The sequence below is a fragment of the Argiope bruennichi genome, chromosome 4, assembly GCF_947563725.1.
Source record: "Argiope bruennichi chromosome 4, qqArgBrue1.1, whole genome shotgun sequence".
Classification (NCBI taxonomy): Eukaryota; Metazoa; Arthropoda; class Arachnida; order Araneae; family Araneidae; genus Argiope; species Argiope bruennichi.
Genome location: NC_079154.1, coordinates 53,581,657 through 53,599,696, shown reverse-complemented (window position 1 = coordinate 53,599,696; position 18,040 = coordinate 53,581,657).

The following is an 18,040-nucleotide window of genomic DNA, read 5'->3' as shown; positions in this document are numbered from 1 at the left end:
TCTCTGAAGTTAAAAGATGAGGCTCAAATTTTGCTGCCATGTTTCCTGATGCGGCATCTTTTGATATTATGCAAGACGAGTTTTCCTAATGCCTACCGTTTTCTTTTCTTTTTGTTATCTTTCAATTAATTTTTTTGCAATCGTTTCCGATGCCTTCGAATTTCTTCCTGACGCAGTTGCATTCAAAATTATGCAAAATAAGTTTTTCCTGAATTTTGGATCTTGAAAACTCTCGTGATTATTTGAATGACAATTTGTACGAAAGAAAGTACAGGCTTTCTAGGCATAAAAATGCAGATTTCGAATCATCTGATTTGATTCCTTTATTTAAAACGACTGTGTCATTCATAGCAATGGTATTTAACTATGGCCTTCAGAAATTCGATGCAGCATCTACAAAAGTTTAGTAAAGTGTTTTGCCAATTTTACTCGAAATTTCATAAAAAATTTCATAAATTTTCCCTATATAAAAATCTGCATGGTAATCAGCATGCCATTTATAAGACGGTAACTCTTAAAATTCTGTAATTCCTAAAACAATGATTTAGTTTGGTTTAATTATATTGAGGGTCCGGTTTGAAGCAACGCAAGGAATAATCAGGGATGGATATCATAAAAGGTCAAATGACGCAAACCATCCAATGAAACGCTTAAGAAATGACGTAATACTTTAGAAAAAAAAGTTGAGAATGATGCTAAAACTGTAAAATGATATTTTGTTAAAAACATATTTAATCGAATACAGTGAATTTATATACTTTCTTATTGCATACTCAACATATAAAATAGATTGATATTTGAAAGCAAATATAAGAAAAATGAGATTCTCATTTTTCGCTTCCACCTTTTGAGTGCTTTTCAAAACCTCTTTTCTTGAAGCAATCTTTTACTTTCATATTATTTCGAATTCTTTGCCTTTTAAGAAATATTTAAATGCAGAATTCTAATGGAAGAGTCTTTTTGATTCATAAAAGATTGCTTTTATCGTTATTTAAGAAATATCATGACATTAGCTTTTATGGGGCAGCACACACACACACACACACACACACACACACACACACACACACACACACACACACACACACACACACACACACACACACACACACACACACACACACAACGGTTTAAACTCTTATTTCGAGAAATTTACTATAAAATTTAACTTTATTATTTAAAAAATTATTCAGCATGACTTTCAAATCAATGTTTTCTAAATCATTGGTGATCATAATATTTATTAGTTGAAACCATGAATCTTAAATTCTTTCAAATATTTGTTGAAATGTCTTTCTTATTATATATTTTTAAAATATCAATTTGCTTTTACTTAGTTCTGTTTTTTTTCCTTCTAATTTTTATTTTATAACTCCACAAAATTTCCATCAATTATTAATACATCATTCACTTTAAATATATTATATTATATTATATTATATATATATAGTAGAGAAAATAATTTCGTACAGAAATAATTAATTTCTGAAATGGATAATTTGGTGTTCCATTAAGATATAATGGACATGATTTATTGAATGTAATTACTTTAAAGAAAAAGAAAACTGGTAGAAAAATTATTTCATTTTAACAAGTTTCTTATTTCTTAAATGCATTTAGAAAATTATATATATTTTTTTTCCACTGAAATGCTACTAAAAATGTTTCAAAGTTTTCTTCACTTTCTAATATTTTTTACATTTGATAAACAAAAAAAAATTCTCATTGAAATTTTTATTAAAAAACTCATCATTTTAATAAACTTGAACTCTAAGTAAAGTTCTTCTTCAAAAATATATTTATAGCTCATTCATATACATATATATAGTAAAAGAAGATACAGAATTATTTTTTAAAAGATGAAAATATCCATATTTCTATTTCTCCACTTTAGAAAAAAGGGTTAGAAATAAGAAGAAATGGGTTTTTCTTCCTTTTAAGACTTTTAAGGTAGTTTTTTTTCCATCGATTATATAATTTAAAATGTACATATATTTTTATTTTTTGGTCTTACCACTTTCATTTAAGCTGAGAAAAATTTTATGAAAATTAGAATAGTAATAAATGCAAATTAAATACGAAACTACAATAAATAGTTAAAAATCATTACATATTTTTTAATTAATAAATATTATATACAATACATTATTTTTTTCATACGTCTAATCTCAAAATTAAATAAAAAATAATGTGATTATGAAATCCCAAATTAATATTTTGGAAAATTTAGATAATTGAATAACGAATTTTTGAAAAAAAGAACTGACTTTCTGAAAAAATGCGAAGGTGGAACGAAGAAATAAAAAAGTAATTAAATTAAAATTAATTATATTTCTGAAATAATTTATCCACCCTACGTTCATGCAATATTTCAACTATCTAATGTAGAGAAAAAATATTTGTAAATGAATTTGATAAATTTAAAATTTGACGTAATTAATAATTAAATTGTTAACTAATTATAAAATACCGCGAAAGTGTTTATTTTCAACATGATGTAGGAGCAAAATAAATAAATATTCGTATAATTTTGTACAATAAAATTTAAAATTAACAGCCATTGCAAGTCACACAAAATGAATATATTTCTTTTACTAGTTAGAATAAACCATAGCAAGTGTTTCCAATAAAATTATCTGTATTTTCTTGATTTTCCCTTTATAAAAATTCAATTTAACAGTTAAATGTTAACTGTTAAATAGATAAAAAAAATTATTTCGTAACATAAAATGTATACCATTTGCAAATTTTACACAAATTAATCTTTGTAAAACAATTCGGAAAAGTTAGAGAGAAAAATCTTTAAAAAAATCTAAATCTTTTTTTTTTTTTATAAAAACCTTAACACAAAAATTTTAAAAATATCTTGAGAGACAAAAAAAAAAAAAAAAAAAAAAAAAAGCACTCCAACCTCATTTAACCAGAATCTCGCATAAGGATTGATTCACATTACGAACATAATAAAATATTGAAAAGTGACTCGCTAAACGATCGATGTTTCGCATAACGCACCTTCACATCACATGCTGGATTTATTTGTATCAGTTTCTGTTGAGCACTCGTTTGAAAAGAACTCGTATATCTACAGGAAAGAAGTTTTTGTTAGATAGCAATGTCGAACGCGCCTCTGAGGGACTTGAGCAAATACAAGGGAAGCCTTATCGATGAGATTTTGTTTCTGCCCAAGAATATGTGTGAATAGGCAACGGCATTCATGAGTATGTTGGAAGAACATAGCCAGAACTGCGGTAGAGCTCGTGAAGCTGCATTCTGTGTTACAGCAAAAACGCTGTGGAGGAGATTGGGTGAGAAGAGGATGAAATGATAGAAGCAACAAAGCAACAACCTTCTAATGAAATAAGTGAGATGCTGAAAGCACACGGAATTAATTATTGCATCTTATGTTAAGAAGCTTCATAAGATAAGACAGAAACTACGCGCGCACAAATACATTTAACAATAATGCTGTGTATCATTTTCACCCAATTTTGAAGCGTAAGCAAAAACAATTTTTTTTTAGATATTTTTCTTTTTAAAAAATATGCATTGTAAATAATAAATTACATTATTATAAATTTTGAGTTTTTTTTTTTTTTGGAATGGATTGCATTGTTATATTTTACATGGGGTGCCAAGGAAAAAATAGTTTGTTTAAGGAGTATTTATCATTATGAGCAAGAATCGGGAACCAATTATGCAATCGTTAAGCAAGGTTCCACTGTATGTGCTCTTTTTATAATATGCAGTTTTTAAATATTTATTTCTCTAATCTGCTTCATTTTAAAACTATGAAAACGTGTTAGTGCGTTATATTAATTTCATTTTTTCCCGTTAAAAAAGCGTAAATTAAATTTTTTTTTATTACTTTTACATTCTACTTACACTTAAAAGATTCAAATAAGAAAAAAAACACATTTTTTTTCTAATTATTTTTAAATATAATGCGGATAAAATTTAATCTTGATTTCAGTGATCAAATAATTTAAATTATATTTTTATATAATTTTAATTTTTTTTCTCAAGATGTCATTATTTGTGTTTTTGTTCATTTATTCTTTCGAATTTATATATGTAAAAATTTACTGCGTACTCTTAATGTGTTATTTTAATAACTTATCAGTACGAACGTAGGTGACAATAATCCCAATACTCCTGGCATTCGTTATCATAAGACCTTGAAATAGAGACTCCATTCCCTGATGAGACATATGGACTTCGTGCACATTAAATCTTCTAGAGACAAATGCCCACTCAGTAAGCTCTGGTGTCGTCCTCATTATATGACCTAGGTTTAAAATTCTCAGCTATGCAGTGTTTAATTTAGACTTTATAAAGGCCTAAGTTATTTCAGATATTTCCTTATAAAGGCTAAGCAAAGCTGCGTAATTTATTTAAGTAGTACATATAGAATATATGAATTGTGCTAATTCGAACAATTGTTTTGCATTCCCCTCCCTAAATAAATGTGTGTCCTAAGATACAGACTGTGTAGTTTTTGTCTAAATACTGCATTTCAAATATGCGCCAAAACAGTAATGCTTATCTTCAGAATCAAAACATAAGAAAGCAATTTAAAGTATAGTTTTTTTATATATAGTTTTTTATAAGAATGAAAAATATTTTGAAAAAGGGTTACTTATTTAAATTTAGGTTTAGAATATGACGACTAACAAAATTTTCAGCGCATCATTCAAATAATCTTTTTTTCAGGACAGATAAATAAGATGTTGAAAATTTGATACTTAATATTACTAAAGCACTTTTAAAAAAATTTAAAGAGATTTAAAGAAAAAGGTTATCATCAATTTAAAAAACGAAGATAAAAAATATTTTTTTTTTCATTTTTGTGAAAAAAAATGGATTTTTCTTATGATGACAGGAACTTATTGAAAACGTCTATTTGCCCAAAGTTACGAATTAAAAATGATTGGATACTGAAATGAACAAAAATAAATAATTAAAATAAAGTATTTATTAATTGAATAAAAAAAAGACAATAGAGATATTTATTTTTAATATTTTCTAATTTTAATCAACACAAAAATTATAATAAACAATTTAAATTTACTAAATTTGCATAGTTATAAATAAAAAAAATTAATACGTTTAAACATTCAATTTTTTTCACAAAAAAGAATAAAAATGGTGAATTTTATAGCGCTTCTTTATAAATTCACAAGTGATTTTTTAATAGATTTTATTTTTACAAATTTTATTTGTTAAAAAAAGAATTTGTTAATTTTGATTGGACTTTATAGTTATTTAATACTAGCCGCCTTTGGCGACCAGCCGGTTCGCCAATCTTAATGTTCGTTAAAATTTTAATAATTAAATATTTTATGCAATTTCTACTTTAATAGCTTCTTCATCAAAATATTTTAAAACTTCAAATTTTGATTATCATATAATTCATTCATAATATTATAAAGGCCTTCAGTCATAACGTAATATGTATCTCTCTCATTTTCTGTTAGCACCCGTAGAATTTATGCTTTAAATTAAAGTGGAAAGAATTTATCTTCAATTAATATAATAATATTTTTTACTGAAACAAAGCATTTTTTTATAATCTGATTACTGAAAATAGAGTCACTCAGCGTTTAAACTTTATGGGCACTAAAGAATATTTTTTTAAATTTATGTAATATCTCAAGAGTTGGTCAACAAAATTTTCTTAGATTCATTATGAGCAGATCGATTCATTAACAATGTTTAAATTTAAATGCATCAAACACTAAGAAAATAAAACGAATCGTTTAAAATAAACGGTTGAAAACAGGTTTTAAAAAAACTACTTAAAAAACGTTGTACTTAAAACTATAAGCATATACATGTTGTCATGGCAACAATCAGAACAGAATGCGCATGCGTGAATTTTCTTCGCCGGTTACGTAACGCAAATACGTGATTTTTTCTACGCCAGTTGGGGTAACGCTATGCGGATTAGAAATTTTTAATTTCCTTTATTCTGTTTTATTTTAATTCAAAAGTACTTCAGAATGAATCTGAAAGATTGATTCATTAACAATGTTTAATTTTAAATGCATCAAACATTAAGAAAATAAGCAGAACCGATTGAAATAATCCACCGAAAAATTTTAACCCTAGCCTCATTACTGTTGGGAGAAAAAAACAACGGAAGCCTTTCTCGTTTGGCGCTGGGGATAATGGAAGATTTTTTTGGCGGAAAAGTTGGCGGTGGGGAAAATGAAAGATTCTTTTGGCGGGAAAGTTAGTTTTTAATTAATAATTAAAATTCTAATTAAAATTTCAAAAAAAGGGACCCCAGGTGCACATTCCCGACCTCTAAGGTATACATGTACCAAATTTGATAGCTGTATGTCAAATGATCTGGCCTGTAGAGCGCCAACACACACACACACACACACACACACATTGAGCTTTATTATAAGTATAGATGAACAGGAATTTCATATTAAAAGTCAGAGAAATTCGTTTTCTACTTCATAAAACTAAACTAAAAAATAAATATTTTAATTTGAAGTACTTAACTGTGATAAAAAAAAATGCGCTTAAGAAATTTGATTTATTTTTGTAAATTGAAATATGTTGAGAAAACAAAAATATTATTCAACAGATTAAATTTATATTCTCATTAATAAGTGAAATTTAATTAAATAATCTTAGCTTAAATAAAACAAAATGAATATTTATAGAATAAATATTTAAATAAGTAACTCGTAAAAAAAAAATAAGAAATGGAGATGCCAAACGATAAAAGGCTTAAATTATCCAATCCATGTAATCAAGATTAATTTTCTATACAATGAAAACATTTTTATTGCATTTCATTAATAAAAAGTAGAAACATTTTCATCCTAATTTCAATTTCCAACACACAAGTAGAAAGAAGAATTCTAAAAAAACAACACGATATTTTTATCAAATAAAACTTAATTGAATAAAACGTCTTTCCTTCCTTTTGTTTAGCATTACGAATAGCATATTAAATTGAATCATATTTAAAATCAAGTACGAAAAAAATGAAAAATGCATAGAATTTTTTTTTTTATTTTACATTCAGAATATTTTTTTTAAAAAAGCAAGAACATATTAGAGGGGTGTCTCTTTTATTTATTTATTGCTTTGTGTTAATTTCTCGTTTTCTTCGAATTTTCTTCCCTGAATTTCTATATATTAAGCTTTTTTTTTTGTCCCAAAGGAAATGATTTTTAAAACTATTATTTAAGAAGTAGCTTTATTATGTGTAATTAAATTTTTGTAATGAGGAAATTAAAGCCTCTTGAAGCTTTTATTGGAGGAATTTGTTTCGCTATATTTTCATTAAATAAAACTTGCCAATAGGATTTGATTGCAGTTATATTAAGCTATCTGTTTTATTGAATAAGATTCAGATTTTTTTCAATGCATTGTGTGAAAATTATTTTTTAAGTGATTTTATTTTAACTTAAGTTATATAAATACTTTACGTAATTTAAGTTATTATAATATAATATGCCATGCTTAAGTTATTATAATATCATATACTTTATATCAATATAATTATTTATGCTTATAAAAAGATTTTATTATAACTCTTATTATAATATTATTATTCTTTAAAAAATATTAAAAAATATTTTTAAAGATTGTATAATGTATAAATTATTTGTTGCTTTTTTAATAACAAAAAATCTGATTTTCTTGTTTAAAACCAATGCATTAGAAAACCTAAGAAATGTTTTTATTTATATTAAAAATAATTAATAATAATTTATTCATTGAAAAGTGAAAGAAATCTAAAAAATGATCCTACAACAGATTAAAATCAAATTTAATTTACTTATTGCACTTATATTTCCATAGATGATTATAACCATCATAATAAATAAAAAATAATCAAAATGAAATTTAAATACTAAAAACCTTTTTTTTTTTACTTTCAAATTTATTGAAAAGTTTCTATAAACATTATGTCATTGTTTTATGTCTAGATTATATCCAGGAGCATTATACCATTTATTTGTTTTAAAAGATAAAAATTAATCACTTTTTAATCAATTGCATAGTAATAAGCACATATTATAATGACAATCTAGAATAGAAACAAAATATATATTTTCTTTCTTTCAAAAAAGAAACTATAGCATATGAAATCAAAATTACTGAAGTGCAAATATTTTAGTATGTTTAAAATGAAAAAGTCAAAATATTTAATTTTTAAGAAAAGAAATAAGCAATATAATGATTTAATTGAATAGGTGAGAAAATATAATGTTGACTTTCCTTTGTTTAAAGAACGTGGAAGCAAAAAACTAATGACAGAAATTTTGTAGTTTATTATTATATATTTACAATTTATATTCTTTTGAACGGAAAGCTGATTTTTATTAGTTTGATTTAATGCTAGAATTTCAAATTACTTCAATTTTAAAATCGATCTACTTATTTTTTTATCTTTTACGTGAACCTAAATTTAAAAAATATTTCATACTCTAATTTTTAATTACTTAGTGGCTATATATATTTATTCTGCTTTCAAGAATTTAAATATGAAAAAAAAAATTATCTAAAGTTTTTTTTTTGCGAATGAAACAGAAAATTAATATGTGTAAAGATAAAATATAACATTTCAATTTATATCCTCCGGAGCGAAATTTTCCATTCTTAAACAAGTGAAGAACTATACAGTAGTTTATTTTCAAGCGTTTAAATAGAAAATTAATTTTAAGAAGTTTTCCTAAAATGCAAAATAAAAGTATCAATAATGCAATTTTGATAAATAATTATAAAAAGCTCGAAAACAATACTCTCTAAAGGAAAAGAATTCGATACCAAAAAAGTACGACAATAAGATAAAATTTACTTTATTTCTTTTATCAAGATTAATTTTTATCTGTATTATATTAAAAAGCAAAAAAAAAAAAAAAAAAAAAAAACTTGTCTTTTTCACTTTAACTCCTGACATGTTAGCGGAAAAAGGAGGTGATAAAAATGTAAAGCGACTTTTCTTTAAGTCAGAATATTTAATTGAATAAAATACATTTTCTCTTTTTTATGGCTTAAAAAGCAGAATATTAAATAGATTAATATTTAAAAGCAACTATGAAGAAAAGGCACAACCTACCCTTTTACTTTTGTCCTTTAGAATGTTTTTAAAAACTATTATTTCCCTTTGCGAACTCCTATTCTTAGAATTAATTTTATACAAAATTCGTTAAACTGTTCTTTATAAAAGGAAGATAAAGCTAGATTTTTGTTTCTATTTAGGAAATAATATTTATAGTGTCGCAATCATTCATTTGTTGATGCATATGCTTGAAAAATTTTCTAAGCTATATTACAATTAAAAATATACATAGCATCCTAATAATAAATTAATCTAATAATAATTTAAAGAATTAAGTTTTATTAAATAAAACTTTCAGTTTTTAAAGTAATTCAAAATTTTTCGTTTAAAGATAGGTTCTTAATTAATTTCCAATATTTCCTATACATATACATATTTAATAAACTTCCTATACATACTTAATTTTCTATCGATTTATAACCTTAAACAACTATTTACAATTTTGCACATATCGACATTGATTTTATTTTTATTTATTTTTGTTTAAAATTTATGTATGTAATATAATACTCTGGGCACACTTAAAAAGTATCTGAAAACGAAGAAAATTTCCTTAATACTGAATGATGATTACGTTAATTGTTTCAAATCTAATTCAATAAATAATTTCACAATATTTAACTTATAAAATATAAATTATAATTAATGAAATAACTATTATTTTTGCATATTTTAAAATGTTTTTACAAGTTTAATTAAATGAAAAGCCGTCGATTCTGCTCCTGACAATGTTAATTAACCTTTACTTTAGCAGATATATATTTTAATTTTGATGATTAAGAGCACGCTAAATTTAAATAACAACACATTTTATTTTATTTATTAAATTAAATTCTATCTTAAATGGTAAAATATTGCAAGAACTTTTTAATATCAATGTTACAGAAATTATCAAAAGTTTTTAAAGATCATTTTGATATGCCTCTTTGAGAGCCCTAAAGATTGAGTTTATAAATAAAATATAGAACGATTTCAAAGAATAAATATTTAGAAATATGTAACCCCTTCTAATTTTCTTATAGAAATTTTAAATACTATTTATTACAAATAAGATTTCTTTTCGAAAAAAACACTATCTGCTTTCGTGCTCAAAATTTATAAAAACTCTCAGTTGAAGAATAAAAAGAATTGTATAATCCTATTTTTTTTAAAACTTAGTCAATTAAACAAAAAAAAAAATCCTACTTCACTATCCATTGACAAATGTTTAACAGATGTGTAGTCTTATTTTTTTTAAAAAAAAATTATGTCCTATAATTTTTTTAAAATTTTAATTATATTAAAATATTATTATTATTATTATTTTATTTAAATTATATTTATTTTTTAATTATATTAAAATATTATTATTATTATTATTTTATTTAAATTATATTTATTTTTTAATTATATTAATTATTTTGTATATTATTTTTTCTCCTCTTTCTCCCGTAGGCCTGCGTTTCACCTCACGCCCATAATAAATAAATCATATTTGTATTATCAAAGAAAAATGGGCTAGAAATTTCTTATTCTCACAAGCATTTCATTTTCACATGTACAAAATAAATAATTTTATCAAAAATTAATAAAAAAATATATTAGGAAAGCAAAACTTTTAATCACTTTTAATCTCAAAAAAAAAAAAAAAAAAAAAAAATAGGATTTAAAAAAACCCTAAATTAAATGTACTTTGAATACAATATTTAATCGAATGAAAATGTATTTCGTCCATTAAAAAAAAGTATATAAATGGATTAATATTTAAAAAATATTCTTAAAAATTAACGTTTTAATTTCGTACATTGAATTCAAGATGTTTAGTAAAACATTTTTTAACGGCTTTCAACTTATGTTACATTTTATCATTTCCTTAATTTTTTTAAGAATTATTTTACTGCTAAGTTCGTAAAGTGTGTACTTTTTTTACCAGAAAAAAAAATCTGCTTTTTTTTAAAAATTATCTTAAGAAATAACATTACTTTGTGAAACTTAATTTTTATAGATGGATAATTACAGGGTCTCTTGAGATAATCTGTGGAATTTTTTTTAGCCATGATATTCAGTAATGTGAATAAAAACTGAACAAAATGGGATTTCCTTATAACAATGTTGAGTGTGAATTTTTCCGCTCATTAAAGAGTTTGCTTTTCAAAGGTATTTTTTGTTAAATGTTATTAAGGTTCGTCAGTTTTTATAAATTTTTAAAACTTTATTTTATACATTTTTTTTTTCATTTGCGAAAGCTAGGTTGAAAAAAAATAACACCAAGTGAATGTTTTGTACCTTTAAGATATACAGTCATGAACTAAAAATTATTATTTGAAAGCAGATTTTTAAAACTAAATTTGATAAAAACCGCTTTTAAACACATACTATGATAAGGGTAGTAAAAATTAGGAATTTATTTTTAATTGAAATATGTTTCAATACAGTTTACGAAAATCACATGCAAATTTTATTCTTAGAAATATCAAATAAGTCAAGAGAAATAGAAGTGCGCATCAAGGTTTTGTGTTGTGGTGAAAGCTTATAAGCTTTCACCAGCTATGCTACCCGATCAATTGCTTTTGTATTGTGGTCATGTTAATGGGCTGCAAACCACAAGGTCCCAGGTTCTATCCTCACTCATATCAATCCACCACAGGGTCTTTAGGGGAAAGAAAAGTTTTCTGTAATGGAATAACGTCTGTTTTAGTTATTTCCTTTGAAATAGCATTTTGGGTTTGAATTTATTTTAATTGAATCGTTATATTTTATAAATAAATTAAAATTACAGAAAATGAAAGCAATTATTTTCTCACTTTTACTTTTGAATGTATTAAAATAACTTTCAATTTATTGTAAATACTTGCATAAACATATAATTGTTCTTAAATATTAAATCTATGAAAAATATATGCAGATTATGAATAAACTTCAAATGTAGTTTAAATATTAAATTTACATTTCATAACAAATTTGAAACCAAACATGCAATGTTGAAATCACAAAAACTGATGAAAATTTAGATAAAAATATGGATAAAAAGTCACAGAATTAATTTTAAAAAGGTATAAAATTGCGTACATCTTTGTTGTTAAATGTATATTTATTAAAAAATTTAAAATTTTATTATTGTTTTATTGTTTTATATCCATTAAAATGGAAATTCAACAATTTCTCTTAAAATGTATTTTAAAAATAAACAGAAGCTATTAACTGCCTGTTTGATAAAATTAAACTTCTTAATAAATAATCCATCAATTTGAAAGATTTAAAAATCTTGTAAGCTTAATATGTTTTTTAAAGAATAAAAATTAATCTGTATATATTTTTACAAGCAAAAAGTGTAAAACTTCTATTCTTAAACTAAATAGCTACAAATGTTTCATTCTAACAGAAAAAATGAAATGGTACATTAAAATTCTGCTTCTTATTCATTTGAGTTGGAAGCTAAAATAAAATAACACAAATTATTAAATAAATAATTTTAGAATAAAAATTTACATAAACTAATTTATACCTCGTCAAAATTCAAATTCTGAGTGGAAATTTTTTAAAAAATAATTTATGCAAAACACGTCGAATTTTGCAATTTAAAACCCGTACGATATGAAATAAATTTATATAAATATCTGATAAGCAAAATGCTGAGAACGAATATGAAAAAAAAGTAATAATTTATTCTATCAATGTTTATTTTTATCTCGAATATATTAAGAAGAAAAATAAATCTATATTTCTTAGATCAATTTCTAACAAGCATCAGAAAATAGGAAATGTACAATTTAAAAATTGTATTTCTTTAGAACGGAATATTTTATAGAATAAAATGAAATTTGCTAAACTTTTTTGGATTTTTTTTTTCAAACACAATCTATAAATTATATTAAACTTGAAAAGTAAATATAAATAATGTACATTTTTTATTTGGATTTTTCATTTCAATATATTTTCAAAAATTGATTTTTTCTTGGGATCTCTTTCAACATTTTTCCAATTCCTTTCTCATTATTTACTCACAAAAATCACAAGGTGCATCTTTCATGTACCCTGAAGGAATTGTTTTTTTTTTATGATTATTAATAAATAACATTAATTTGTGTAATTGGTTTTTTGTGATGATTTATCCAATATTATGTTTCTGCGAAAGTCTAACTGGATTATCTTTCAGTGATTATGAGTTTTAATTAATTAAAAAAGAAATTTTCCAACTCTTTCAATTTATTACTGCGAGGTGATTTTTTTATATGGATGTTTTTTTATATTCGATCAGTTTTTGCGTATTGTTAGTATATTTACTTTATAAATGCTAAATACTTTTTTCAACTTTTCATACTCCCAAGTATGAAGTGAAAATGAGCATTTTTTTTTTCTTAGAATTGCGAGACCATTAAAGATATGCGTTGAGAATTTTAATAAATTTTTGGATACAAGCCGCCTTTGGCGATACGTTTGATCGCCAAGATTGTTTTTTTTTTTTAGATTAACAAACGATTAACATGGAATGCATTTTTTAAAATTTCAATTTATTTGATACGATTTAAAAATAGAACTTTAACTGAATGATTCTGCAACGAATTACTGTGTGCACAAATTAAAAGTACATATATTGTGAAATATAAGCGGAAATGAAAATCCTATTTCCGAATTAATGTTAAAAAAAGTAATTTTTATATCTTAATTTTAACATTGGCAAAAGACCGGGATTAAATAATTTGATGGATTAGTTGGAATTTCATAACATTGAAAAAGCAACTAAAGAGAGCTTTACTTTTAAAAAGCTTTTTCGAAACCAAACCTAACATTAAAAGCATCGTGTTGTTGTTTTTAATGGCACTTGCCATGGAAAGGCTCGCTGACGAAGTCAACGATTTTAAGCCAAGGGAGCGTCTCTTGTTTTAGTAGCGCCAACTAGCGCCAAGAGTCTTAACTAGGGCCAAGCTAGCTAGCTAGGGCACCAACAAGAGCTAAGTCTTGGCTATACACGCATCACATTCGCTTGCACAACCCCTTTTTAAAGGGACACATTTTACATATCTCACAGATAGAACAGATGAAGAACAACCATGACCGAACCGGGATTCGAACCCAGGACGCCCAGATCAAGGAAAAGACGCGCTACACCAGGACGCCGGCTAAAAGCATCGTAATATTGTAAATTAAACGTAAAGAATTTATCAAAAATCAAGAAAAAAAGCTCTATTGAAAGGAAATAGATATCATTAAAAAGAATTTTTTAGAGTTTTAAGATAACGCAAGTTATAGCGAGTATCCATAGTAATTGTTAAGTATGTTTTCATTCTCGATCATTAAACTTTCCGGTCAAATTTTATTTCCTAATTTCTTTTACATCTTCTGACTGAATGAAGTTTTTGACACATCATTTATAATATAATAATTTTATATAATTGGCGAAGTGTTGAATTAGGTGCAGCTGTGAAGAACGCTGAATTAAGCAGTCTGCTGAAGCTTTCGTACATCCATATGTTTACATTTCATTGCTGTCATTTCGTAATAAGCAAAAAGAGCGATTTCAATACCACGTAAGTTAGCGTTATTTTTGATTCAATTATAAAATTTGATAATATATATGTAATATATATTTAAATTTATATTTGAATATTTTTTTCTCTTCCTCTATTATTGTTCCATCATTTATAGACAGTATATTTTAATTTAACCTGAACTTTTGGATTATGTTTGCTTTTTTTTAAACATAACTAGGACTATGATTATAATTTCGCTATTTATTACTATATGCGTAGCTAAAGAACTTTAATCAGTAGAAACAAGTTGTACTAAATTTTATTTATTTTAATTGATTGTTAAAATTAATTTCTAATTATTGGGCGATCATCTCTCACTCTGTGTATATATATATATATATATATATATATATATATATATATATATATATATATATATATATATATATACACGCAGAGTGAGAGATGATCGCCCAATAATTAGAAATTAATTTTAACAATCAATTAAAATAAATAAAATTTAGTACAACTTGTTTCTACTGATTAAAGTTCTTTAGCTAGGCATATAGTAATAAATAGCGAAATTATAATCATAGTCCTAGTTATGTTTAAAAAAAAGCAAACATAATCCAAAAGTTCAGGTTAAATTAAAATATACTGTCTATAAATGATGGAACAATAATAGAGGAAGAGAAAAAAATATTCAAATATAAATTTAAATATATATTACATATATATTATCAAATTTATAATTGAATCAAAAATATTCAAAAATAAAAATTTATTCCCCTCATGAATAAATCTATGGTACGGGTTCAAAATCATGCAAAAAATTGCAATAAATAATAATTTTATAAAAAATTTTATACAATAAAGGAAGTATTAAAAATTATTGTTTTAAACAAATAATTAGGGTTTTTTTTGTTATTCGAAGAAAATGTATAAATATACGAAATCTATAGTTCACAAATACAAAATTAAAAAAAAAATCTGAATAAATTTTTTGAGATTATTATTATTTAAAAATAGAAATGACTAATTGCTACATCTTATTCAAAATCAAGTTTGATTTTTAATCCTGACTTTTTTTTATTTAAAAATTAAAATAATTACTTCTTTTACGTCTCTCATGAAACTAACCAACAGCACAAGCATTGTATTCTAATTTTTATAAATATAATAAAAACGTATTTTTTAAAAAAATTATCTTTAGTCTGAGCATTTGTGAAAAATTGCACAAGTGAACAAGCAAACTAATTACAACAAATAAAAACTAATCTAGTTTTAATATTCAATAAAAAAATTAAATTTATAAAACCAGATATTATTTTTATAGTATTTTTTTTCACTTTCACTGGGTCTAAACTGAATATTAAATTCTAATTTAAAATAATTAAATGCAAAAAGAATAATTTTAGATTGAAACGTTTTATAAATATTACGCTCTTTAAAAATTTCATTACTACTTTCTAAGCTGAAAAGTTATTCAAAAATGTACCAGAAGAAACAACATAATTTTTGTACTCGAAATTAATTTTTATCTACAATAAAATAACAAGGAAAAGGAATTAAATGTGTCTTTTCTACTTTAAATTTTACCATGTAAGCAGGAATGGCAAAGAATAAAAATGTAAAGGTCTTACAAAAATGCAAAAGCAGAAAATGTAATGCTGTTTAAGAAAGAACATATATGGAATGAAAGGCATTTTTCATGTTCTCTTACTATTCAAAAACGGAATTTCAAACAAACATGAAACATTATCATTTTTTACATTTTTTTTAAAAATCATTTCTATAAGGATCTTGTAGTTTTGAATTTCTTGTTTTCCAAGGCCTCCCCCTCCCTTTATTGCAAAATTTGTCAGAAATATTTGTATGTGTGTGTGTTCTAGGTTTGGTTTGGTTATATTAACAGCCCGTTTGAAGCAACACCAGGACTATTTTGGGACGGACCTCGTAATTTTGAACCACGGGCAGATGACGAGGACGACACATGAGCTGGCATATAGTAATAAATAGCGAAATTATAATCATAGTCCTAGTTATGTTTAAAAAAAAGCAAACATAATCCAAAAGTTCAGGTTAAATTAAAATATACTGTCTATAAATGATGGAACAATAATAGAGGAAGAGAAAAAAATATTCAAATATAAATTTAAATATATGTTACATATATATTATCAAATTTATAATTGAATCAAAAATATTCAAAAATAAAAATTTATTCCCCTCATGAATAAATCTATGGTACGGGTTCAAAATCATGCAAAAAATTGCAATAAATAATAATTTTATAAAAAATTTTATACAATAAAGGAAGTATTAAAAATTATTGTTTTAAACAAATAATTAGGGTTTTTTTTGTTATTCGAAGAAAATGTATAAATATACGAAATCTATAGTTCACAAATACAAAATTAAAAAAAAAATCTGAATAAATTTTTTGAGATTATTATTATTTAAAAATAGAAATGACTAATTGCTACATCTTATTCAAAATCAAGTTTGATTTTTAATCCTGACTTTTTTTTATTTAAAAATTAAAATAATTACTTCTTTTACGTCTCTCATGAAACTAACCAACAGCACAAGCATTGTATTCTAATTTTTATAAATATAATAAAAACGTATTTTTTAAAAAAATTATCTTTAGTCTGAGCATTTGTGAAAAATTGCACAAGTGAACAAGCAAACTAATTACAACAAATAAAAACTAATCTAGTTTTAATATTCAATAAAAAAATTAAATTTATAAAACCAGATATTATTTTTATAGTATTTTTTTTCACTTTCACTGGGTCTAAACTGAATATTAAATTCTAATTTAAAATAATTAAATGCAAAAAGAATAATTTTAGATTGAAACGTTTTATAAATATTACGCTCTTTAAAAATTTCATTACTACTTTCTAAGCTGAAAAGTTATTCAAAAATGTACCAGAAGAAACAACATAATTTTTGTACTCGAAATTAATTTTTATCTACAATAAAATAACAAGGAAAAGGAATTAAATGTGTCTTTTCTACTTTAAATTTTACCATGTAAGCAGGAATGGCAAAGAATAAAAATGTAAAGGTCTTACAAAAATGCAAAAGCAGAAAATGTAATGCTGTTTAAGAAAGAACATATATGGAATGAAAGGCATTTTTCATGTTCTCTTACTATTCAAAAACGGAATTTCAAACAAACATGAAACATTATCATTTTTTACATTTTTTTTAAAAATCATTTCTATAAGGATCTTGTAGTTTTGAATTTCTTGTTTTCCAAGGCCTCCCCCTCCCTTTATTGCAAAATTTGTCAGAAATATTTGTATGTGTGTGTGTTCTAGGTTTGGTTTGGTTATATTAACAGCCCGTTTGAAGCAACACCAGGACTATTTTGGGACGGACCTCGTAATTTTGAACCACGGGCAGATGACGAGGACGACACATGAGCTGGCACCCCCCCCCCCTCTCCACACCACACCGCACCGCACCAGCGGAAGGACGTTTGGTC